This window comes from Palaemon carinicauda, unplaced genomic scaffold (genome assembly GCF_036898095.1).
Source record: "Palaemon carinicauda isolate YSFRI2023 unplaced genomic scaffold, ASM3689809v2 scaffold291, whole genome shotgun sequence".
NCBI lineage: Eukaryota > Metazoa > Arthropoda > Malacostraca > Decapoda > Palaemonidae > Palaemon > Palaemon carinicauda.
The window spans coordinates 53,063-77,995 of record NW_027170570.1 but is presented as its reverse complement, the minus strand read 5'-3'; the positions used below and the strand labels follow the sequence as shown (position 1 = coordinate 77,995).

General features: G+C 45.1%; 1 pseudogene; it reads left to right on the top strand.

Annotated features, from left to right (window-relative positions):
* Positions 1-24,933, top strand: part of LOC137636410 (DNA-directed RNA polymerase III subunit RPC5-like) — a 47,952-nt pseudogene that overhangs the window by 5,110 nt on the left and 17,909 nt on the right.

Here is a 24,933-nt window from a genome sequence, read left to right as displayed (position 1 = left end):
CAGTCCACCCTGCCAGACGTATGATGTTGAGGTTCCTCAACCTACCTCCACGCGTGAGCTGCCGCATTGGGAGTTGCCAGATACCAGCGCTGTGCAGCAACCTCCACTTTCCTTGAGGCAGGAGCCTCTTGCTATGCGGCAACCTCCTCAACACTTGAGGCAGGAGCCTTATGCTTTGCAGCAACCTCCTCTACCCTTGAGGCAGGAGCTTCATGTGTTGCGACAACCTCCTCCATCCTCGAGGCAGCAACCTCTTGCGTTGCGGCAACCTCCACCATCCTTGAGGCAGCAACCTCAACTCTTGCGGCAGCCACCTCCACTCTTGAGGCAAGAACCTCAACTCTTGAGGCAAGAGCCTCAACTCTTGAGGAACCTCATGCTATGAGGCAGCCGCCTCAACGCATGCAGCAACCGCATTCTTCACAGCATGAGCCTCTCTCTGCGCAGCTACCTCCTCAACCCTTGAGGCAGACGCAACTCTTGAGGCAGGAACCTCTCAGGAGCCTCATGCTATGCGGCATCCTCCTCAAACCATGAGGCAGGAGCCTCATGCTATGCGGCATCCTCCTCAACCCATGAGGCAGGAGCCTCATGCTATGCGACATCCTCCTCTACCCATGAGGCAGCCTCATGCTATGCGGCATCCTCCTCAACCCATGAGGCAGGAGCCTCATGCTTTGCGGCATCCTCCTCAACCCATGAGGCAGGAGTCTCATGCTATGAGGATCCTCATGCTATGCAGCATCCTCCTCAAACCATGAGGCAGGAGCCTCATGCTATGCGGCAACCGCCTCAACCCATGAGGCAGGAGCCTCATACTATGCGGCATCCTCCTCAACGCATGCGGCATCCTCCTCAACGCATGCGGCATAAGCCTCATCCCTTGCAGCTTGAGCCTCATCCCATGCAGCATGAGTCTCATACCATGCAGCATGAGCCTCATCCCATGCAGCATGAGCCTCATCCCATGCAGCATAAGCCGCACGCCATGCAACATGCTCTGCTTACCTTACAGCATGCTCTACATACAGCATGCTCTGCATACCTTACCGCATGCTTCTCAGTCACACATCTTTGGTTGTTGCCAACTCACTAGACTGTCAAGCAGTTTCATAACGTTGCCTTCTAGTCTGCTGCTTTTGCACCAGTGAAACCCTCACTGAGAGAACTTAGCTTTTCTCGGATATGGTTCCTGTAGATGAGAAAGTGCTATTCTCCCTCCTTCTGATTTTCCCTTGAGGACTCTGTCATTTGGAGAGGAGCCTTTAGCTGCTTAGCCTCCTATGGACTTTTATTTAAGCATAGCATGCTTCCAGGGAGGGTAATGGTTCCACTTCAGTCGCTAACCCCGTCTGTTACCACACCTGCTCCCATAGACCTTGAGCTGTGTTGCAAGACATGCAGTCCAAGCTTAGTCCTTGTTAGAGGATTTTTTGTTTACGGAGTCAGTGTGTCACTGGGAAGACGTTCAACAACCAGCAGAAGTGACTTGTTGTGACGCAGTGCGGCAACCTCAGCAACCCGATAAGGAGTTGTCTGTACGACCCAGACAGTCTAGACAGCTTCGGGTTGTCACTGTACTTCCTCGCTTCCCCATGGTTGACAGTTCACAGACTGTGCAGCAGTACCATGATCTTGTGTCCGGCTCCGTCAGACGACTAGCTTTTAAGAGCTCCCACAAGTCGTCGCTGTCTGGAGATTCTCAGATGGACTATGGATCTGACCAAGGAACTGGGCCTCCTGGTCAATTTTGAGGAGTCCCAGCTCGTCCCATCCCAGACCATTGTCTACCTGGGTATGGATCTTCAGAGTCGAGCTTTTCGGGCTTTTCCGTCGGCCCCAAAGATATACTAAGCCCTAGATTGCATCCAGAGCATGCTGAGAAGGAACCGATGCTCAGTCAGGTAGTGGATGAGTCTAACAGGGACACTTTCATCGCTGGCCCTGTTCATCGAGTTAGGGAGACCCCACCTCCCCCCCTTCAGTATCATCTAGCGGCTCACTGGATAAAGGACATGACGCTAGAGACGATCTCAGTTCCTGTTTCCGAAGAGAGGAGGTCTACTCTCACGTGGTGAAAGAACAGCTTTCTTCTCAAGGAAGTCTACCTTTGGCTGTTCAGAAACCCGACCGCCGTCTCTTCTCTGACGCATCAGACATGGGCTGGGGTGCAACTTTGGACGGACAGGAATGCTCGGGAACATGGAATCAGGAGCTAAGGACACTTCACATCTATTGCAAGGAGCTGTTGGCGGTTCATCTGGCCTTGATAAACTTCAAGTCCCTCCAGCTTAACAAGGTGGTGGAGGTGGACTCTGACAACACCACAGCCTTGGCTTACATCTCCAAGCAGGGAGGGACTCATTCGTGGAAGTTGTTCTAGATCGCAAGGGACCTCCTCATCTGGTTAAAAGATCGAAAGCTCACGCTGGTAACGAGGTTCATTCAGGGCGATATGAATGTCATGGCAGATCGCCTTAGCCGGAAGGGTCAGGTCATCCCCACAGAGTGGACCCTTCACAAGAATGTTTGCAGCAGACTTTGGGCCCTGTGGGGTCAGCCAACCATAGATCTGTTCGCTACCTCGATAACCTAGAGGCTCCCGTTGTATTGTTCTCCGATTCCAGACCCAGCAGCAGTTCACGTGGATGCTTTTCTGCTGGATTGGTCCCATCTCGACCTGTATGCATTCCCGCCGTTCAAGATTGTCAACAGGGTACTTCAGAAGTTCGCCTCTCGCAAAGGGACACGGCTGACGTTGGTTGGCTCCGCTCTGGCCGCGAGAGAAGGGTTCATAGAGGTACTGCAATGGCTGGTCGACATTCCCAGGACTCTTCCTCTAGGAGTGGACCTTCTACGTCTACCTCACGTAAAGAAGGTACATCCAAACCTCCACGCTCTTCGTCTGACTACCTTCAGACTTTCGAAAGACTCTCAAGAGCTAGGGGCTTTTCGAAGGAGGCAGCCAGAGCGATTGCCAGAGCAAGGAGGACATCCACTCTCAGAGTCTATCAGTCTAAAGGGGAAGTCTTCCGAAGCTGGTACAAGGCCAATGCAGTTTCCTCATCCAGTACCACTGTAACCCAGATTGCTGACTTCCTGTTACATCTAAGGAACGTAAGATCCCTTTAAGCTCCTACGATTAAGGGTTACAGAAGTATGTTGGCAGCGGTTTTCCGCCGCAGAGGCTTGGATCTTTCCACCAACAAAGATCTACAGGACCTCCTTAGGTCTTTTAAGACCTCAAAGGAACGTCGGTTGTCCACTCCAGGCTGGAATCTAGACGTGGTCCTAAGGTTCCTTATGTCATCAAGATTTGAACCTCTCCAATCAGCCTCTTTTAAGGACCTCACATTTAAAACTCTTTTCCTCGTGTGCTTGACAACAGCTAAAAGAGTAAGTGAGATCCTCGCCTTCAGCAGGAACATAGTTTTCACATCTGAAACGGCTACATGTTCCTTGCAGCTCGGTTTTTTTGCTAAAACGAGCTTCCTTCACGTCCTTGGCCTAAGTCGTTCGAGATCCCAAGCCTGTCCAACTTGGTGGGGGACGAACTGGAGAGAGTACTTTGCCCAGTTAGAGCTCTTAGGTACTATCTAAAAAGGTCATAACCTTTACGAGGACAATCAGAAGCCTTATGGTGTGCTATCAAGAAGCCTTCTCTTCCAAGGTCTAAGAACTCAGTTTCTTACCTATTCAGGCTCCTGATTAGGGAAGCACATTCTCATCTGAAGGAAGAAGACCTTGCTTTGCTGAAGGTAAGGACACATGAAGTGAGAGCTGTGGCTACTTCAGTGGCCCTCAAACAGAACCGTTCTCTGCAGAGTGTTATGGATGCAACCTATTGGAGAAGCAAGTCAGTGTTCGCATCATTCTATCTCAAAGATGTCCAGTCTCTTTACGAGAACTGCTACACCCTGGGACCATTCGTAGCAACGAATGCAGTAGTAGGCGGGGGCTCAGCCACTACATTCCCATAATCCCATAACCTTTTTAACCTTTCTCTTGAATACTTTTTATGGGTTGTACGGTCGGCTAAGAAGCCTTCCACATCCTTGTTGATTTGGCGGGTGGTCAATTCTTTCTTGAGAAGCGCCGAGGTTAAAGGTTGTGATGAGGTCCTTTAGTATGGGTTGCAGCCCTTTATACTTCAGCACCTAAGAGTCGTTCAGCATCCTAAGAGGACCGCTACGCTCAGTAAGAAAGACGTACTTAATAAAGGCAGAGTAATGGTTCAAGTCGTCTTCCTTACCAGGTACTTATTTATTTTATGTTATTTTTGAATAACTAATAAAATAAAATACGGGATACTTAGCTTCTTTGTTAACATGTATGCTGGTCTCCACCCACCACCCTGGGTGTGAATCAGCTACATGATTATCGGGTAAGATTAATATTGAAAAATGTATTTTCATTAGTAAAATAAATTTTTGAATATACTTACCCGATAATCATGATTTAATTGACCCACCCTTCCTCCCCATAGAGAACCAGTGGACCGAGGAAAAAATTGAGGTGGTGTTGACAAGAAGTACTGGAGTACCTGACCACAGATGGCGCTGTGGTGTTCACCCCCACCTGTATAGCGATCGCTGGCGTATCCCGACCGTAGATTTCTGTCGGCAACAGAGTTGACAGCTACATGATTATCGGGTAAGTATATTAAAAAATTTATTTTACTAATGAAAATACATTTTTTAACAGGAGGCTTTGATATGAAATATGAATCTGGTTAGGTTTTCCAAATTATGTATACGAAGGTAAGCTGAAGACGTCTTCTGACTCATTAAGTTTCTAAGGGATACCGGGTCAGCTAGGTCCTTAGTTTTAGCTAAGTCATTAATGAACATGTGCTCTCTTTGAGGTGAATATGTAGTCCTGGGTGGATTCCCAGACACTTTAGTATCGGCGCCTTTAATTCGGGTAGAGGTGTCTTTCCCTGAGTATAGTGGCTGTATTGAGCTGGCTGTGGTAGACAGTTTGCCAGTCCCAGGGATCGACGGCATTTTGGGAAATGATGTGGGAACCGACACTCAAGGACATGAGGTGTTTCCCATTGTATCTGTTACTGCTTGGCCAGTGACGGTAACTACTCGTGCTGCGGCTAAAAAAGCCGCTGAAGTTGAAATAGACTCTGATATTAATTGTAGTAGTTTAGAAGTAGACATAGATGGGCCCGGGTCAGTAGCATGTAGAAATAGTTTAGAGTTTTTTAAGATGTTGAAACCCGATTGTGACCGAAAATCCTTTATTCAAGCTCAGAAGGATGAATTTAATTTTGAGCTTGGAGGAACGGAGGACTTATCCAAGCCTAGATTCGTGGTGTACGAGGGGCGGTTGTATCGTCTGGGCCGTCCGTTGACTAGGCCGGCGCTCTCGGCCTCTGGTAACGAACAGATGGTTGTTTGTTTTGAGTCTGGCTCACGAAGATCCTTCTGCTGGCCACATTGGCATAGGTGAAACTTTTCAGAAGTTGGCCAAGAGATTTTGGTGGCCGGGGATGAAGTCTTCGGTAAAGAAATACGTTGCCATTTGTGAAACGTGACAGGTGATGGGGAAACCTAATCAAGGGGTTCCTAGGGCTCCCTTACATCCAATTCCTTCGTTAGGTGAACCATTTTCTGAGTTAGTAGTTGATGTAGTTGGTCCATTGCCCCGTACTAAAACAGGTTTTGTGTATGTGTTGACAATTATGGATAGGGCTTCCAGATACCTGGAAGCAATCCCTATGAGGAAGATAACATCTAGGGCAATATTTGACAAGTTAATAGATTTTTTTTCCAGGTTTGGTCATTCAGTCTGACTGTGGCTCAAATTTCAACAGTAAGATCTTGAGGAGTAAATGTGGTGAATTGGCCATTCAGCACCTTACCAGTGTACCATACCACCCAGAAAGTCAGGGGGAGTCAGGGGGTGGTGGAAAGATTTCACCAGACCCTTAAGTCTATGTTAAAGAAATATTGTTTTGAGCAAGGAGAGGAGGGGGATAAGGGGCTTCCCTATGCTCTCTTTGCCATACGTAATCTTTCTAATTCCTCCACAGGTGTCGCTCCGTTTGATTTGGTCTTTGGACACAAGATTCGTGGTCCATTAGAGATTTTTCATGAGTTCTTGGAGTCCAGGGAAGTGATTGATCAGAGCATAAATGAAGTATTAGATAACCTAAGAAGTAAGTTATCTGTGGCTTGGCAATTTGCCAAGGAGAATTTAGCCTCTGGCCAGGGTAAAATGAAGGCCAAGTATGATAGGAAATGTAAGGTACGTTCTTTCGAACCAGGTGATTTAGTCTTGGTTTTAGGTACAGGTCTCGGTGACTTTCTCAAGCCCAAATTTGAGGGGCCTTGGAGGGTATTGAGGAAGTTATCCGAGGTCAACTATGAAATTGAAGTACCTGGTACTCGCAGGAAATGCCGTGTATTTCATATTAACCGTCTAAAATCTTATTCCTGTGGTAGGATAGAACCCAAGAGGGTACCTTTGGAGTCGGTAGCTACTATTTTGGACTCTCTTGATTATTTTGAAGAGGATGAATCATGTGAGGTGTCTGCAGATGCTCTTAACCCTTTTACCCCCAGGCTATTTGGAATTTTCAATATTAAACTTACCCGATAATCATGTAGCTGTCAACTCCGTTGCCCGACAGAATTCTATGGAGGGATACGCCAGCTATCACAATACTAGAAGGGGGTGTACTTACCAGCGCCACCTGTGGCCAGGTACTCAATCATTTGTTGTTTACACCTCCTCAATTATTCCTCTGTCGTGCTTCCGGCTAGACGTTCTGGGATACGCTCATGGTCTTCGAGTTTATTCATGGATATTTGGTGAAGTATTCTCTTAGATTAACGGCTGTCGCATACTGGAATCCTTTTTATATTAGCTAGTTAGCTTTTATATAAACTCTGATTAACGGTTAATGAATATTTGCTTGTTTTTTGGATCACCCTTTGACTTACTCTTTGAAACAAGATGTCTGACGTTTCGCAAGCTCCCTCCCATAGACGATGTAGGTCTTGCAATAGGCGTATTCCGAAGGTCTCGGTAGATCCTCACACCGCTTGTTCTGACTGTAGGGACAGGCCCTGTCTATTAGAAAATCGGTGTGAGGAGTGCGCCGGACTTTCGGAATTGGATTTTGTACGTCTTTTAAAATATTCATCCAAGTTAGAGAGAACTAGAGCTAGGAGAAGTTCTTCTCACTCTTCTATGTTTTCCTCACCTCATGATCCCCTACCTTTTCCTACCCCTGTAGTGGCTACCCCCGAACCTACTGTGTGCCCTCCGCCTGATATGTCAACTGTTTTGCGTGCTATTCAGGCTTTAGGAGATAAAGTAGAATCAGTGGTAAGTGACCATAAGTCTCTGATGGCCGAGGTTAAAGAACTGAAGGTCAAGAGTGCAGTGGGTGGAAATAGTGCCAGTGCTGTGACGAGTGCTAGTGTCTGTGCAGTGCCAAGTGCTAGTGGTGCCAGTGTGGTGCGTGAGGATTTTTCTGTGCGAGCCAGTCGTCCTCCCAGTCCGGGACCTCTTGCAAGCTCCCATGCCCAGGGGAGAAGCAATGTCGAAGGGCTTAAGGGTTCGACAGGCCTTGTTAGGCGCACAGAATTATCCTCGGTGGTTGCGGGCGTGTCTTCCTTAGACCGTCACTCCCACCTGCAGACGATTGAGCCCGTCTTCTCGTCCGCTGATCTTCATGCAGGGAAGAAACGTTGGTCTCAGGTCTCGAGACCGCTGAAACGTAGAGTTCAGTCAGCGAGTGCTCAGCCAGGTTGCAGTCATTGGCTCAGCTCCGATTCGCCTCTGTCATCGATCGACAGTACTCCGCCCAAGAGGAGTAAGGTTCTGCCTATACAGACCCCGACTGTGACTTTACCTCAGTCTTTTATCGCTTCTGCCGACCCCAAGTGGACCCTGCTTCAGTCCATGCAAGTTCAGCTTTCGGACTTAATGCGTGAATGTCGGGCTGAGAGTGTTGCACCTCCTGCACTCCCTCCACCTGTTCTCGCTGCACCTGTGCTCGCCCAGCCTGCACCTGCTCCGCCTGTGCTCTCCCAGCCTGCACCTGCTCCGCCTGCACTCCCTCCACCTGTTCTCGCTGCACCTGTGCTCGCCCAGCCTGCACCTGCTCCGCCTGTGCTCGCCCAGCCTGCACCTGCTCCGCCTGGTCGCAGCACCATCTGCCAGGCGTACGATATTGAACCACTTTCGGAGTTTGCTGTTCACAGTGTTGTTCAGCCTCAGCCTTCTTTAAGGCAATCTCTGCTTAGGGATCAGGAGAGTTACACTCTTCCTCCTCCTCCCCTTGTTGCTCCACCAGTGGTGCAACTCTCGGTTGGGGTACAACAACCTCTCCCCTCCGTGAGTCTGTCTGCTGCACCAGCGCTGCACCGAGTTCAACCCTCATCTAGGCAAGCTCATCTACACCATGCACTTGCGCCTCAGGAGCCTCAGCTTGCTAGAACTTTACCTTGTTCTGCGCAGCCTCAACCTTCTCATGCTCCACTCATCTCTCAGGAACAGGAACGGACTACTCCGCCTCCGTCCTCCGCTCAGCTGGTGCAATCCTTGGGTGCAACTCTTGCTAGGAGTCAACCTCCTTCACCCTTGCACCTGCCTTCTGCTCCGACTGTTGTTCAACCTATGCAGTCTGAACCTCAGGTTCTCCCTCAAGTTGAGGAAACCTCTGTTGTTGTTCCTTCCCGTTCTGACTCTGCGGTTCAGCATTCTGGTCCTTTTGCTTCGCTACCTTCTGCTGATGAAGTGTCGGATGATGAGGAGGCACATCTTGATCCCTCATCAGACGTGGAGGAGTCTAAGCTTTCTCCATTGTCTGTTGATTTTAGAAAGGTCTTGGCTCTACTCAGGGAGCTTTACCCTGACCACTTCGTCTCTGCTGTTCCCCGCTCTCCTCCATCTGAGTTTTCGCTAGGCGTGCAACAAGCTAAGTCGAGCTATACTAAGCTTGTCCTAGCTAGATCCTCCAAGAGGGCCTTAAGGACCTTAGGGGAGTGGCTTCAGTCTAAACAACACCTGGGCAAGACTTCCTTCATGTTCCCTCCAACGAAGCTCGCATCGAAAGGTTGCGTTTGGTATGCCACAGGGGAAGCACCAGGCTTGGGAGTTCCTGCCTCTGCCCAGGCTGACTTCTCAAGTCTGGTGGACTCGCCTAGGAGGACTGCGATGAGACGCTCGAAGGTTTGTTGGACCTTCTCAGACCTGGATCATCTTCTGAAAGGGTTGTTCAGAGCGTTCGAAATGTTCAATTTTCTCGACTGGTGCCTGGGAGCCCTCAGCAAGAAAACATCTTCTGCGGACAAAGATTCTGCCATGTTGATTATGTCCTGCATGGATAAGGCTATCAGGGATGGATCGGGTGAGCTAGCGTCGTTATTTGTATCAGGGGTGTTGAAGAAAAGAGAACAACTGTGTTCCTTCCTCTCAGCCAGCATTACACCGTGCCAGCGGTCACAGCTCCTTTTTGCTCCACTCTCAAAGTTCCTCTTTCCCGAGGAGCTAGTTAAGGACTTGTCGGCTGCCCTGATACAGAAGGACACGCACGATCTTGTAGCTTCATCGGCTCGTAAGTCTAAGGTTACCACCTCTGTCCCCAAGACTTATCGCTCTCCAGTGGCTGATACCCCGGCCACTAGGTTCATACCGCCCTTTCGTGGTAGAGCCCCCAGCCGAGGAAGCTCCCGTCCAGTCTCTCACAGGGGCAAGTCTAAGAAAGGACCCAGGACATCAAAGGGAAAGCACTGACTCTCAGATTCTCCAGACAACAGTAGGTGCCAGGCTCAAGATCTTCTGGCAAGCCTGGGAGAAGAGAGGTGCAGACGCACAGTCTGTCAGTTGGCTGAGGTACGGTTACAGGATTCCATTCTGCCTCAAACCGCCTCTGACCACATCGCCCATCAACCTCTCTCCCAACTACAAAGAAGAGGACAAGAGGCTAGCATTGCAACAGGAGGTGTCGCTACTTGTGCAGAAGAAGGCAGTGGTTATAGTCCGGGATCATCAATCCCCGGGCTTCTACAACTGTCTCTTTCTTGTGGCCAAAAAGACAGGAGGTTGGAGACCGGTGCTGGACGTCAGCTCTCTCAACGAGTATGTCACCAAGCAGACGTTCACTATGGAGACGACCAAGTCGGTCTTAGCAGCGGTCAGACAGGAGGACTGGATGGTCTCGTTGGACTTGAAAGATGCATACTTTCACGTTCCCATTCATCCAGACTCCCAACCTTTCCTGAGATTCGTTTTCGGAAAGGTTGTCTATCAGTTCCAAGCCCTGTGTTTTGGCCTAAGCACAGCTCCTATGGTCTTTACTCATCTGATGAGGAATGTAGCGAAATTCCTGCACTTATCGAACATCAGAGCCTCCCTCTACCTAGACGACTGGCTGTTGAGAGCCTCCACGAGTCGTCGTTGTCTGGAGAACCTCTCTTGGACTTTAGATCTAATCAGAGACCTAGGTCTATTAGTCAATTTAGAGAAATCTCAACTCATTCCCTCCCAATCCATTGTGTACCTGGGAATGGAGATTCAGAGTCGGGATTTTCGGGCTTTTCCATCGGCCCCCAGGATAAACCAAGCCCTACAGTGCATCATGAGCATGCTGAAGAGGAGCAATTGCTCAGTGAGACAGTGGATGAGTCTCACAGGGACCCTCTCATCTCTGGCCCTGTTTGTCGAGCTGGGGAGACTCCACCTCCGCCCTCTTCAATTCCATCTTGCAGCTCATTGGGACAAGGGCTCGACTCTAGAAGCAGTCTCTATCCCTATCAACCAAGAGATGAAGACCACTCTCCGGTGGTGGAAGCACAATCTTCTTCTCAAGGAGGGTCTATCATTGGCCATCCAGACCCCCCATCTTCATCTCTTCTCGGATGCATCGGACTCGGGCTGGGGTGCGACCTTGGACGGACGGGAATGCTCAGGAGTGTGGAACAAGGAACAAGGATTACTCCACATCAATTGCAAGGAACTGTTAGCAGTCCATCTTGCCCTGTTGAACTTCAAGTCCCTCCTGCTAGGCAAAGTGGTGGAGGTCAATTCAGACAACACCACAGCCTTGGCTTACATCTCCAAGCAAGGAGGGACCCATTCGAGGAGCCTTTACGAGATCGCAAGGGACCTCCTCATTTGGTCAAGAGGTCTAAACCTCACTCTGGTCACGAGGTTCATCCAGGGCGATATGAATGTTTCAGCAGATCGCCTCAGCAGAAGGAATCAGGTCATTCCCACGGAATGGACCCTCCACAAGAGTGTGTGCAACAAACTTTGGACGTTGTGGGGTCAACCTACCATAGACCTGTTTGCCACCTCCATCACCAAGAGACTTCCGCTTTATTGTTCCCCTGTTCCAGACCCTGCAGCGGTTCATGTAGATGCTTTTCTTCTGAACTGGTCCCATCTCGACCTGTACGCATTCCCTCCGTTCAAGATTATAAACAAAGTTCTGCAGAAATTCGTCTCGCACGAAGGGACACGGCTGACGCTGGTTGCTCCCCTTTGGCCTGCAAGAGAATGGTACACAGAGGTACGTCAATGGCTAGTCGACTTCCCCAGGACTCTACCTCTAAGAGTGGACCTTCTACGTCAACCACACGTAGACAGGTTGCACCCAAACCTCCACGCTCTTCGACTGACTGCCTTCAGACTGTCGAAAGATTCGCTAGAGCTAGAGGCTTTTCGAAGGAGGCAGCCAGTGCGATTGCCAGAGCTAGAAGAATTTCCACTCGTAGAGTCTACCAGTCTAAGTGGGAGGTCTTCCGTAGCTGGTGTAGAGCCAATTCAATATCCTCTACCAATACCTCTGTGATCCAAATAGCTGACTTCCTTCTTCATCTTAGGAATGAGAGATCCCTTTCAACATCTACGATTAAAGGGTATAGGAGCATGTTGGCCTCAGTCCTCCGCCACAGGGGTTTGGACCTGTCTTCCAACAAGGACCTTCAAGACATTCTCAAGTCTTTTGAGACGTCTAAAGAACGTCGTCTTTCCACTCCAGGCTGGAATCTGGACGTAGTCTTAAGGTTCCTTATGACATCTAGGTTCGAACCTCTCCAGTCAGCTTCCTTCAAGGATCTTACCCTCAAGACTGCTTTTCTCGTTTGCCTTGCAACAGCTAAGAGAGTCAGTGAGGTTCATGCCTTCAGCAAGAACATTGGTTTCACAACCGAATCAGCTACATGTTCTTTTCAGCTTGGATTCCTAGCAAAGAACGAGCTTCCTTCACGTCCTTGGCCTAGATCGTTCGAAATACCTAGCCTCTCCAACATGGTAGGTAACGAACTAGAGAGAGTTCTTTGCCCTGTCAGAGCTCTCAAATATTATCTGAAGAGGTCTAAACCTATTCGAGGACAGTCAGAAGCCTTATGGTGTGCCATCAAGAAACCCTCGAGACCCATGTCCAAGAATGGGCTTTCGTACTATATAAGGCTTCTGATCAGAGAAGCACATTCTCACTTAAAGGAGGAAGACCTTGCATTGCTGAAGGTAAGGACCCACGAAGTAAGAGCTGTAGCTACTTCGTTGGCCTTTAATAAAAACCGTTCTCTGCAGAGCATTATGGATGCAACCTATTGGAGGAGCAAGTCAGTGTTTGCATCATTTTATCTGAAAGATGTCCAGTCTCTTTACGAGAACTGCTACACCCTGGGACCATTCGTAGCAGCGAGTGCAGTAGTAGGTGAGGGCTCAGCCACTACATTCCCATAATCCCATAACCTTTTTAACCTTTCTCTTGAATACTTTTGTTGTTGTTTTTATGGTTGTTACGGTAGGCTAAGAAGCCTTCCGCATCCTTGGATTTGGCGGGTGGTCTATTCATTCTTGAGAAGCGCCTGGGTTAAAGGTTTGGTAGAGGTCCTTTAGTAGGGTTGCAACCCCTTGTACTTTGGCACCTTTGGGTTGATTCAGCCTCCAAGAGGAACGCTGCGCTCAGTAAGGAAGACGAACTTTAAATAAAAGGCAGAGTAACGGTTCTATTCGACTTCCTTACCAGGTACTTATTATTTCATTGTTATTTGAGATAACTGTTATATGAAATTTGGGGATACTTAGCTATCCTTTAATCATGTACACTGGTTTTCACCCACCTCCCTGGGTGTGAATCAGCTACATGATTATCGGGTAAGTTTAATATTGAAAAATGTTATTTTTATTAATAAAATAAATTTTTGAATATACTTACCCGATAATCATGATTTAATCGACCCTCCCTTTCCTCCCCAGAGAGAACCAGTGGACCGAGGAATAATTGAGGAGGTGTAAACAACAAATGATTGAGTACCTGGCCACAGGTGGCGCTGGTAAGTACACCCCCTTCTAGTATTGTGATAGCTGGCGTATCCCTCCATAGAATTCTGTCGGGCAACGGAGTTGACAGCTACATGATTATCGGGTAAGTATATTCAAAAATTTATTTTACTAATAAAAATAAAATTTTTCTCAAAAAATTATCAAAAAATATAAAAAACAAATTTTTATAGCATTTTTTTTGCAAGGACGTACCAGTACGTCCATGGGGGTAAAGGGATGGCTTTTGTGAAACGTACCAGTACGTCCTTTTGGGGGTAAAAGGGTTAAATCTAATAATGTCTTTCCCTAATTTATGGCAGGATTCTCCGGGGCTGACTGGTCTTCTCCAACATGATGTAGATATTGGCGATGCTTTGCCAGTAAAGCAGAGTCCGTATCGACTGAACCCAGGGAAACGAGCCTTCGTCGAGAAGGAAATAAAATACATGTTGGAGCATGACATCATCCAGCCCTCCATTAGTCCTTGGAGTTCTCCTGTGGTGTTAGTAAAGAAACCCGATGGCGAGTTTAGAATGTGCGTCGACTATAGGAAGGTCAACGTACATACCAAAAGTGATTCTTTTCCTCTTCCCAGAATTGACGACTGTCTCGATCAGATAGGACCCTCGGAGTTCATTACTAAATTAGATTTGTTGAAGGGGTACTGGCAGGTTCATTTATCTGATCGAGCCAGAGAAATTTCAGCTTTTGCCACTCCATTTGGGTTGTATGAGTGTAAAGTCATGCTTTTTGAATTTAAGAATGCCGCTTGTACCTTCCAAAGGCTGATGAATAGAATTATTTGTGGTTTAGATGGTGTTGAAATTTATATTGATGACTTGGTGGTCCACAGCGATGATTGGGACACCCATGTGCGTCGTTTGAAGCGGGTATTGGAGGTCTTAGTTGAGGCTGGTTTAGTCGTAAATTTGAAGAAATGTGAGTTTGGGAAGGCCAAGGTTAGCTATTTAGGACATGAGGTAGGTCTTAGGCAGGTCACTCCTAAACGAGCTAACCTGGATGCCATAGTAGGTTTGAAGAGACCGTGTAACGTCAGAGAAGTGCGTCGGGTTTTAGGAATGCTGGGGTATTATAGGCGGTTTGTGCGAAACTTCTCTGACCTTGGTCAGCCTCTGACGGACTTGTTAAAAAAGGGTCAAAAATGTATGTGGTCAGCGGATTGTGAGAAGGCTTTTCTCAAAATGAAAACTTTGATGGTTTCCAATCCCATATTAGCCTCGCCTAATTTTCTGGAGCCATTTATAATAGCTCTGGATGCTAGTGACGTGGGGATGGGTGGAGTTCTCTTCCAACGAGGTAAAGATGGTATAGTACGCCCCGTTTCTTACTACAGTACAGTCGTAAGCTGCTGGCGGCGGAAAGAAAGTACTCTACCATCGAGAAAGAAGCTCTATAGCCCTGGTCCGCACCTTGGTACATTTCAAGCCCTACGTCACCAATTTCTCCTTCCCAGTAGAAATTTGGACGGACCACAACCCGTTAGTATTCATCGAGTGTATGAAGGGCGCTAATCAAAGGATTCTGAGGTGGGCTCTTGAGTTGCAAGAATTTCCTTTGGTTATTAAGCACGTTAGGGGAGTGGACAATTGCATCCCAGACACACTATCTCGGATGTAGGTCGGTATAACGCTGCTCTGTTATCTTGGTCCCGATCACGCTCCTTGTGTTTTATGTAGTAATAAGTTTGTCATTAATTAATCTGTATTTCTCCTTTTTTTTTTCCGAATGTTTATTGTAGGAAGTCAGAGGACTTTGAGGGGAGGGCCAAAAGTTGACCGCTCCTCTGATTTTGGACAATCTAGGTTTAGATTTATTGATGGTTGAAGTCTGCCTCTTATGTGAAAGTTTTTGGTCAACGTTCATTGGAGGTTTATGTTCAAAGTGTAGCTTGATCCTCGTACTGGTACACTGCCAGGAGGTGGGCTGTATCTTATTCCTGGAAATGCGTAATACTATTTGTCATGGTGATTATTTATTAGTTTTAAGGTAGTATTGGTTTAGTTGTAAGATACCCTTTGTTTTTGTTTTGAGTAAGGTAATTTTCTTAAAAGTTGTCCGTCATTGTTTGTTATTTACTTGCCTAAAAATTTTATTCCATTTGAATAAATTTTTTTTTGAAGGAGGGAGGTGTAACGTCCGTGTGTGTGTTTTTATATGCTGTTACATTATTCAACACCGGGACAAACTTCTGGGACTTTGCCAGGATCTGGGGATCATGGTAAATCTCGAGAAGTCCTCTCTGCTTCCCACTCAAAGTCTGGTATACCTAGGCATGATTATAGACACCAATCTCCACAAAGCCTTCCCATCAGACGACAGGATAGCAAGGCTGAGGAAGGTCGCAAGCCCTTTTCTCAGACGAGAAGAACTTCTAGCCCAATCGTGGTTACGTTTCCTCGGTCACCTCTCATCTTTGGCTCGTCTAGTAACCAACGGTCGCCTCAGGATGAGATCCCTCCAGTGGCGACTCAAGTCCCGGTGAAATCAAGGCTATGATTCCCCGGACGTCCTGATCCCTATGGGACCTGCGGAAGGGACGGACCTCCAGTGGTGGGTGACAGACGAGAACTTACGAAGAGGAGTGGATCTTCTCGTCCTTCCCCGGATTTGATGGTGTTTTCTGACGCCTCAAAGTAAGGTTGGGGGCCCCACGTACTGCACCACACGACCTCAAGCCTGTGGTCCGAATCAGAAAAGTGCCTCCATATAAATCTTCTAGAGGTGAAGGCCGTCTTTTTGGCCCTTCAACAGTTCCAACAATACCTGGCGGGTCACTCTGTGGTGGTGATGAGCGACAACACCACAGTAGTGGCTTACATCAACAAACAAGGAGGTACCTTTTTGAAGCAGCTATCCCATCTTGCAGTAGAGAGACTGAGATGGACTGAAGTCCACTCGATTCCACTATCGGCACGTTTTATTCCAGGCAAGAGGAATGTGCTCGCCGACAATCTGAGCAGAGCGTCGCTCAGATAGTGAGTACCGAGTGGTCTTAGGATCATCTAGTAGCCAACAAAGTCCTGACTTTGTGGGGTTCCTCGACGGTGGATCTGTTCGCAACAGCTCTGAACTTTGAGCTTCCGCTGTACTGCTCCCCAGTCCCGGATCCCAAGGTGCTCTGGCAAGATGCCTTCCAACAACGGTGGGACAACATCGACGTTTACGCCTTTCCCCCGTTCTGTCTGATGAGGAGGGTGCTCAACAAGACCAGAATATCGGTCAATCTTTCAATGACCCTCATAGCTTCGCTATGGCATCACGCGGAATGGTTTCCGGACCTTCTGCAACTCCTAACGGAACTACCGAGAGAACTCCCTCCACGACACGATCCACTCAGAAAACCGCATGCCAACATCTTCCACAAAGCCGTAGCTTCGCTACAACTTCACGCCTGGAGACTATCCAGCATCTCTTCGCTGAGAGAGGATTTTCGCAACAAGTTGCGATCAGGATGTCTGGACATCTGCGAAAGTCATCCGCAGCGGTCTACCAGGCAAAGTGGAAAGTCTTCTGTGGTTGGTGTCGTGGAAGGGGTATCTCTCCACTCGATGCCACTATTCCAACAATAGCGGAGTTCCTCGTATATTTGCGGGAAGAATTGCGCCTTTCAGTCTCGGCGGTGAAAGGCTATCGCTCAGCCTCAAGTCTAGCCTTCAGGCTCAAAGGAATGGACATCTCTTCTTCGCTGGAACTTTCCCTACTCATACGAAGTTATGAACTTACCTGTCCTCAGTCGGAAGTGAGACCTCCTCCATGGAACGTTGTTCGAGTTCTCAGGTCTCTTAAGAGACCTCCCTATGAACCATTACGCCAGGCTTCAGACCGCCACCTAACTTGGAAGACGGTGTTCCTACTAGCTTTGGCTTCGGCCAAGCGTGTTAGTGAACTTCATGGTGTCTCGAATGACATCGCCCATTCAAGGGGATGGGGGGAGGTAACGTTCAGATTCGTCCCTGAGTTTATTGCTAAGACTCAGAATCCGGGAGTGACGGATTCTCGGTTCAACCCCTTCCAGATTTCGAGTCTCCGTTCTGTAACAGATGACCCAGACCATCTCCTACTATGCCCAGTAAGGAGTTTGAGGCTATATCTCAAAAGAACGGCTGCAGTCCGTCCTCCGTTGCCAGCGTTATTTGATAGCACAGGGAGGACTAAGAGGAGGGTCACCAAGAACACCATCTCGGCATGGATTCGCAGGGTGATTCATCTGTCCCTGAATCCAGACTCTCCTCCGTCACGTCGCCCTAGAGCACATGATGTCGGGCGTAGCTACGTCTCTGGCCTTCAAAAAGAATTTCTCAGTGACGCAGGTTCTTCAAGCTGGGGTGTGGAAGCGTCAGACAACCTTCACAGCCCACTACCTGCAAGACGTGACCCACAGGAGGCTCGATACGTTCTCTATCGGCCCTGTGGTGGCTGCACAACAGCTGGTTTAAAACCTCAGGCTCCTTAGTGGACAAGTAGCAGAAGGTTAAGGGCATTGTTACCCGGTTTCAGTCTGCATGAATGAAAAGGTTTGTCTGGCCCTTATTCTTGTCTTCATCTTCCCCTCTATTGGGGAAAGCAGCATCCTGAGTTCTCTGCATAGCTGACCTCAAACCACTGCAGGTAAACCATGTTTCCTTGTGTTCCTAGTATTAAGCTAATACTGTCACGTCCCCATACCCTGACGAGGTGGTAGTGGGAGAGTCCTAGCCTAAAGTTTCCATCTAAAGAACTTAAGGTCAACTTCTTAGGACGACTCACACTTCATTATACCTTCACCCACAGCTTGCGTAAAGCCCCAGTCCTTGCGTAGCAAGGTTCTAGCGAGGTGCAGGGACTCCTTATTTTTGAGTGCTGACACACTCAAATAACGAGCCCCCGGGCAAAGCCAAAAAGCCAGTACTGGCTGGGACGTCCACCCTTCCTAATGGGTGAGTCACCCCTATTAAATAGCGTGGTTTGTATGTCAGTTACGGAACAAATGACAAATTCGTAGATAATTTGTATTTTTCCTAACTATACAAACCTTAGCTATTTAATCAAACTTGCCCGCCAGCCCTATCCCCCTTGAAGTCCTATCTCCAAGCAAAGTGAGCTCAAGCACAGGTGTGTGTGAGGGGGTGGGGGGTAGCAAGCTACCCTCCCCTACCCCCGCTAACTAGCGATGGGGTAGTAAACCCTCGTTAAAATTCTAATGGCTCGTCATTTCAGCTACGCCGAAAGTAATACCCCTATTAAATAGCCAAGGTTTGTATAGTTAGGAAAAATACAAATTATCTACGAATTTGTCATTTCTGCAAAGCATTCAGTCCACTGTTTCTTCCATACAGAGTTTATTCCATACAGAGTTAAAGGTTCTCTTAGTAACCCCTTCCTAGGCTTTATCAATCATTTTGAGGCATATGACAATGTGGAAATGTTCTTTTCAAAGCTCTCTAATGGTGAGCTTGGTCCCATCGGTGATTTGAAACTGCTGGAACATGGCCTTCATGTAGAGTTTTTAAAAATGAGATTACCCACTTATCCATGGAGTTTTGGAGTGGTGGTGGGCAGTAGGAACTCGATCTCCATGAATTTGAATTCCTTCAAGTTGTTTTCAATGGCTGGAGGATGGGCAGGAGCATTGTGGGTAAGCAAGAAGACTTAGAGTGGGATATTCTTGCTCATTAGTAGTGTGGAGGTATCTTGTCCTAAAAAGAAAAGTAAGGGAGGTTATTTGGTGCTATTATAGTATGCTATCTACCATCGAATTACTACTATAGTATGGTATCTACCACAAAGTATGTTATATACCGTCAATGTTAATCCTCCTGTTTGATGAGGATTATCAAACAGATTACTTACCACAAGTATGTTATACTCATTAGACTTTAATGATTGTTTAATAATATTTATTGGAAGGATGACATGGATGCATAATTATAAGCAGTTTGTAAGTTAGGTTAGGTTGGGTTGAGTTAGGTTAGGTTAAGTTGGGTTATCAAGTAGGTAGTGATCCTCCTTATTAGAGGCAAATTAGCAAGTAGACCGTATTCTTAGGGACTGATGGTAGGTATCATATTATAGTCAGAGAGGGGTGGTAGATAGCAAAATCGGCGGTAGATAGCATACTATAATAGCACCGGTTATTTTTTTACGAAACATGAGTTAAGAGAAACGTCAACAGACAGCTGCGTACGGAAGCAGAAAGGCATTATGAAACAGTTCTGCTTTGACTAACTGGCTAATAGTTTCCTATACATGTAAATGCATGGTACTGTACTGCATAGGAAAGATGGATGTACTTGACCTGTAAATGAAGGATTTTAACTTAGTCTACCAAAGACAGTTTAGGGATATTAATTTTACCTTTTTTTTAAAAGTTTTGCAATTTCTCATGTCAACTTTCTTTAAAGTTCATGTTCTGTAGCACGAACGGGAGCAAGTTGTGTTGTCTTAGATTAAACTTGGTCTGTTATTATCGTACTGTATTCTTATTTGATTAATTCACCTGGGTGAGTGATAGTGGCTCTTCTGTTTTTCAAAAGTAGCCCTCATTTTTCCCACTAAATAACTACCCAAGGTGATATTTCATAGATAAAACAAGGAAGTTTATGAGACTTGAAATTCACTGGAAATTTTGTATTGTTTCAATACTACTTTGGATGCCAGAACACTTCAGATCATTCATTCATTCAATACTACTTTTTATATACGTATGCATGCTAATTTAAGCTCGTCAAAGCATCAATATTATTATTGTTATTACTTGCTAAGCTACAACCCTAGTTGGAAAAGCAGAATGCTATAAGCCCAGGGGTCTCAAGTTGAAAGTAGGAAGTCGCTCCCCACTTGATTGTAGTTCTCGTTGTGGGCATTATATCTTCTGTACACTTTGAGAAAGAGGTTTACTACTGTACTGTACTTTTAGGGTTGAATACAATCTCTCACCGAGAGGTTTACATTTATGAAATGTGAACGCCCTTACAAACTCCATTTTCAATTCAATTCAAAAATTTTATTGATAATTTACATCAAAAGGGAAGTATAGTGTTCCTATATCTTCCCTTTCCCAATAACACAGTTATTCTATTTTAAAATACAATATGGTTTCTCTTATATTTTTTAATAAAATCAGTTATTTTATTATTATTAATTACAAAACATATTTGTTCATACAGGTCTGCAATGGAATCATTTCTGATTCCATCAAATTCTTTACATTCCATAATGCAATGATACAACTTATTACTTTTGTCTTGTTTACAAAATTCACAAGGTACATTTTTGTCTTTATTAAATTCCCAATAATACTTATATCCCAATCTAAGTCTCATAACCCAACTATCAAAGAGAGTATCGTTTTTCATAAGTTACATTTGTTCCTTCTGAAATTTTCAAATGATATAAACAACTACTTCCCTTTTCCAGTAATAGCTTAATAGCTAATAGCTCATTTTGATTTCTAACTGATCTTATATGACTTTTAATATTATATTTTGTGCGACCTTAGTTTGCCCCAGCTTGTAAGGTGTTTTGGTAGTTATGAAATATATTGTAGACATCATGACTGAGTGGGTCAAATATTATAAGAGGTTTGTAATGATTAAATATGTTCTAAATTTCGTATTTCAATTTGATAGGAGTGCGAATATGTCCCGCTGTGTACGAGGTTTATGAAATTAATTCCTCGCCATATCCCAGTTCACGTATCTCCTCGTTACGTCATAGGCCTTTTACTGTATGCAGTATCATGGTTTTCAAAAGGCAGATTATAATATTTTTCATGGTTTGAATTATTTTTATATTAACCCTTTTACTCCCAAAGGACGTACTGGTACATTTCACAAAACTCATCCCTTTACCCCCATGGACGTACCGGTACGTCCTTGCAAAAAAATGCTATAAAAATTTTTTTTTCTTATTTTTGATAATTTTTTGAAAAAATTCAGGCATTTTCCAAGAGAATGAGACCAACCTGACCTCTCTATGACAAAAATTAAGGCTGTTAGAGCGATTTAAAAAAAATATACTGCAAAATGTGCTGGGGAAAAAATAATCACTTGGGGGTTAAGTGTTGGAAATTTCCAAAAAGCCTGGGGGTAAAAGGGTTAAAGATAATAATTTTTGGACATATAACAGCTTAAATTTATGAAGATAAAAACATGAATTGTAAAAATAATGAAAAAATTATATATTAGATTTCTGTATCTACTTCACGGTTTTCCAGCTACCACTTAGAATGTAACGCCCGAAATAGCCAAGGGATTACTTAACACTATAGACTTTGTGTATTCAAACATTCAAGTGTAAATGTCTCTTTTCTTGCTAAGATTTTCTAATATTTATAGATTCCGATGTACTTGGCAAAGACACTCGCGCAACAGTTGTACGCTCTACAGTTCCCCGTTCGGCCGCATTCTCACAATTATGACGAGTCCACTATTCTTAAGGTTGGTACAGTAGATCTTATTCCATTTTAACCCTTTTACCTCCAGGCTATTTGGAAATTTCCAACCCTTAACCCCCAGGGGGTTATTTTTTTCCCAGCACATTTTGCAGTATATTTTTTTTAAATTGCTCTAACAGCCTTAATTTTTGTCATAGAGAGGTCAAGTTGGTCTCATTCTCTTGGAAAATGCCTGAATTTTCTCAAAAAATTATAAAAAATATGAAAAAAAAATTTTTTATAGCATTTTTTTGCAAGGACGTACCGGTACGTCCATGGGGGTAAAGGGATGGCTTTTGTGAAACGTACCAGTACGTCCTTTGGGGGTAAAAGGGTTAAATATTTACGGAAGAAGAGGGAGTTGTGATTACTATAACATGAAAGATAATATTGATATTGAATTACATTAAAAACTTTTCAAAATAAGTGTATAGGTTTATTTTTGAGCAAGTGGAATGCATTGACTGATTCCCTTTTATTTCTCATGGGGAAATTGGTCTTTGCTTACGAGCATTTTTTGGTGCAGGCTTAATCTCAGAATAGATTAAACTCATATACTTTATTGTTATTATTATTATTACTATCCAAGCTACAACCCTAGTTGGAAAAGCAAGATGCTACAAGCCCAGGGGCTCCAACAGGGAAAAATAGCCCAGTGAGGAAAGGAAATAAGGAAATAAATAAATGAAGAGAACAAATTAACAATAAATCATTCTAAAATAAGTAACAACGTCAAAACAGACATGTCATATATAAACTATTAACAACATCAAAAACAAATATGTCCTATATTCCACAGTATTTTCAAATAAATTTGAGTCATAATCAATTCTGTCATGAAATGTATTCCCCCGACAGACAAAGATTCGGCCGAAGAGCGGACAAATAGAGATGGAGATGGGTCTGCGCACGAGGGGACCGACGTACGACAAAAGCAGGGGGGGAGCAGATTTCCCTGAACGTGGACGGGGGCGTTCCGGGACAAGCGAGATTCCGAGGACAATTTTTACTAAAGGTTTGTTGGAACGTCCTGGCCGACGGCCTCAGCAGGATGAGCCAAGTACTAGGGCCCGAGTGACCCCGGGTTGCCTCAGGGCGCGTTTCACTCCGCCTGAGGTTAGCCCCTTAGAAAATGGGAATAGGGTAAACTACACAAAAAGCTGGTCGGTTAGGGTAGAGTTGCCAGTAACTCCTAAGAAGGTAATTCTAGGTAAGTTTGTCAGGAAAAATACAAATTACTTAAAAATTTGTGATGTTTTTATTACTTACGTTTGTTGAGTGATGGAAGTAGATGTTTTTATTACTTCCGCCAAGGAGGTTATATTATTACCTGTGTCTATTTAATTATATGTTTGTTTGGAAATTTCCAACCCTTGACCCCTAGGGGTTATATTTTTTCAAGCACATTTTGCAGTATATTTTTTTTTAAATTGCTCTAACAGCCTTAATTTTTGTCATAGAGAGGTCAGGTTGGTCTCATTCTCTTGGAAAATGCCTGAAGTTTCTCAAAAAATTATCAAAAATATGCAAAAAAAAAATTTAAATAGCAGGTTTTTGCAAGGACGTACCGGTACGTCCATGGGGGTAAAGGGATGAGTTTTGTGAAACATACCAGTACGTCCTTTGGGGGTAAAAGGGTTAATAATGTTATTTCCACTGATACATCGCATTACTTTTCCCATAAAGCAACGGGATGGACAAACTGGTGCTGACGTCGACTAAGGCGCTGAGTGACGTCAGTCGTTATGCGGTAGGTGTAGTCCGCGATTCTGGTCTCCCCTTAACCCCCTTAGCGTCGGTGTTTGCCCTGCGGCCGTCCCTCTCCTATCTCGACCAGGCCGACAAACGCGGGAAAAAGGAGAGGAAGGACTCGACCGGAGAAGAGGGTAAGTTTTTACTGTAGTACCAACTTAATGACCTCGATAAAGATTGATAAAATTTTCCCTCTCGCTGTCGTCCCAAGTCGTGGCTCAACTTGCCACCTGGCATTTACTAAGAGACAAGAGAAGACAAGATTTCCTGGCATAAATCAATAACTGATTGTTATTATCATTAGCTAAGCTACAACCTTAGTTTGAAAAGCAGGATGCTATAAGCCCAAGGGCTCCAAGGAAAAATAGCCCAGTGAGGAAAGGAAATAAGGAAATAAATTTGCTACAAGAGAAGTAGTGAACAAATTAAAATTTTCCTAAAACAGTAACATAATTGAAATAAGTCTTTCATATATATATAAACTATAAAAACTTAAAAATAAAGAAAAGGAAGAGAAATAAGATAGAATAATATGATTTACTTCTCTGCTCCTCACTTTGGTTAAGGGGACATGTTAGGTTAGTGGTGACAACTTCATAAATATGAATAGATGTTCGGTTTTGCCATAACTTTATAAATCAAAATTATTGTTCGTTGTGTTTGGCAGGGAACTTCCGTCTTTACGTACCTCTTGGTACATGGCATTATTATTGTTATTACAGAATTATTATTATTATTACTTGCTAAGCTACAACCCTAGTTGGAAAAGGATGCTATAACCCAGGGACCCCTCAAGCAAGAGATCTCTAACCCAAGACAGTGGAAGACCATGGTACAGAGTCTATGGCACCAGCTTAGACTAGAGAACAATTATTTGATTTTGGAGTGTCCTAGAAGAGCTGCTTACCATAGCAAAAGTGGATACTTAAAGACAGTTAACCGGTTTATAAAGAGGCAGGTTGCATTGTCCAGTTCTTTAGGTCCAGTCTAAGACAGAGATGAAGCCATATGAAAGCAAACTTAGTGTATCTAATACAGTATAATCCTTTATAAATGAGAACATGTTATTCTTACCTGCATTAGGGTGTGATTAACCATTTTACCCCCAGGCTCTTTGGAAATTTCCAACCCTTAACCCCCAAGGGGTTATTTTTTTCCCAGCACATTTTGCAGTATATTTTTTTTAAATTGCTCTAACAGCCTTAATTTTTATCATAGAGAGGTCAGGTTGGTCTCATTCTCTTGGAAAATGCCTGAATTTTTAAAAAAAATTATCAAAAATATGAAAAATAAAAAATTTTATAGCATTTTTTTGCAAGGACGTACCGGTACGTCCATGGGGGTAAAGGGATGAGTTTGTGAAACGTACCAGTACGTCCTTTGGGGGTAAAAGGGTTAAGAGCAAGTACTCCAGACTCATGTGTTTCTGCTTCCGAGTGCGGATAAAT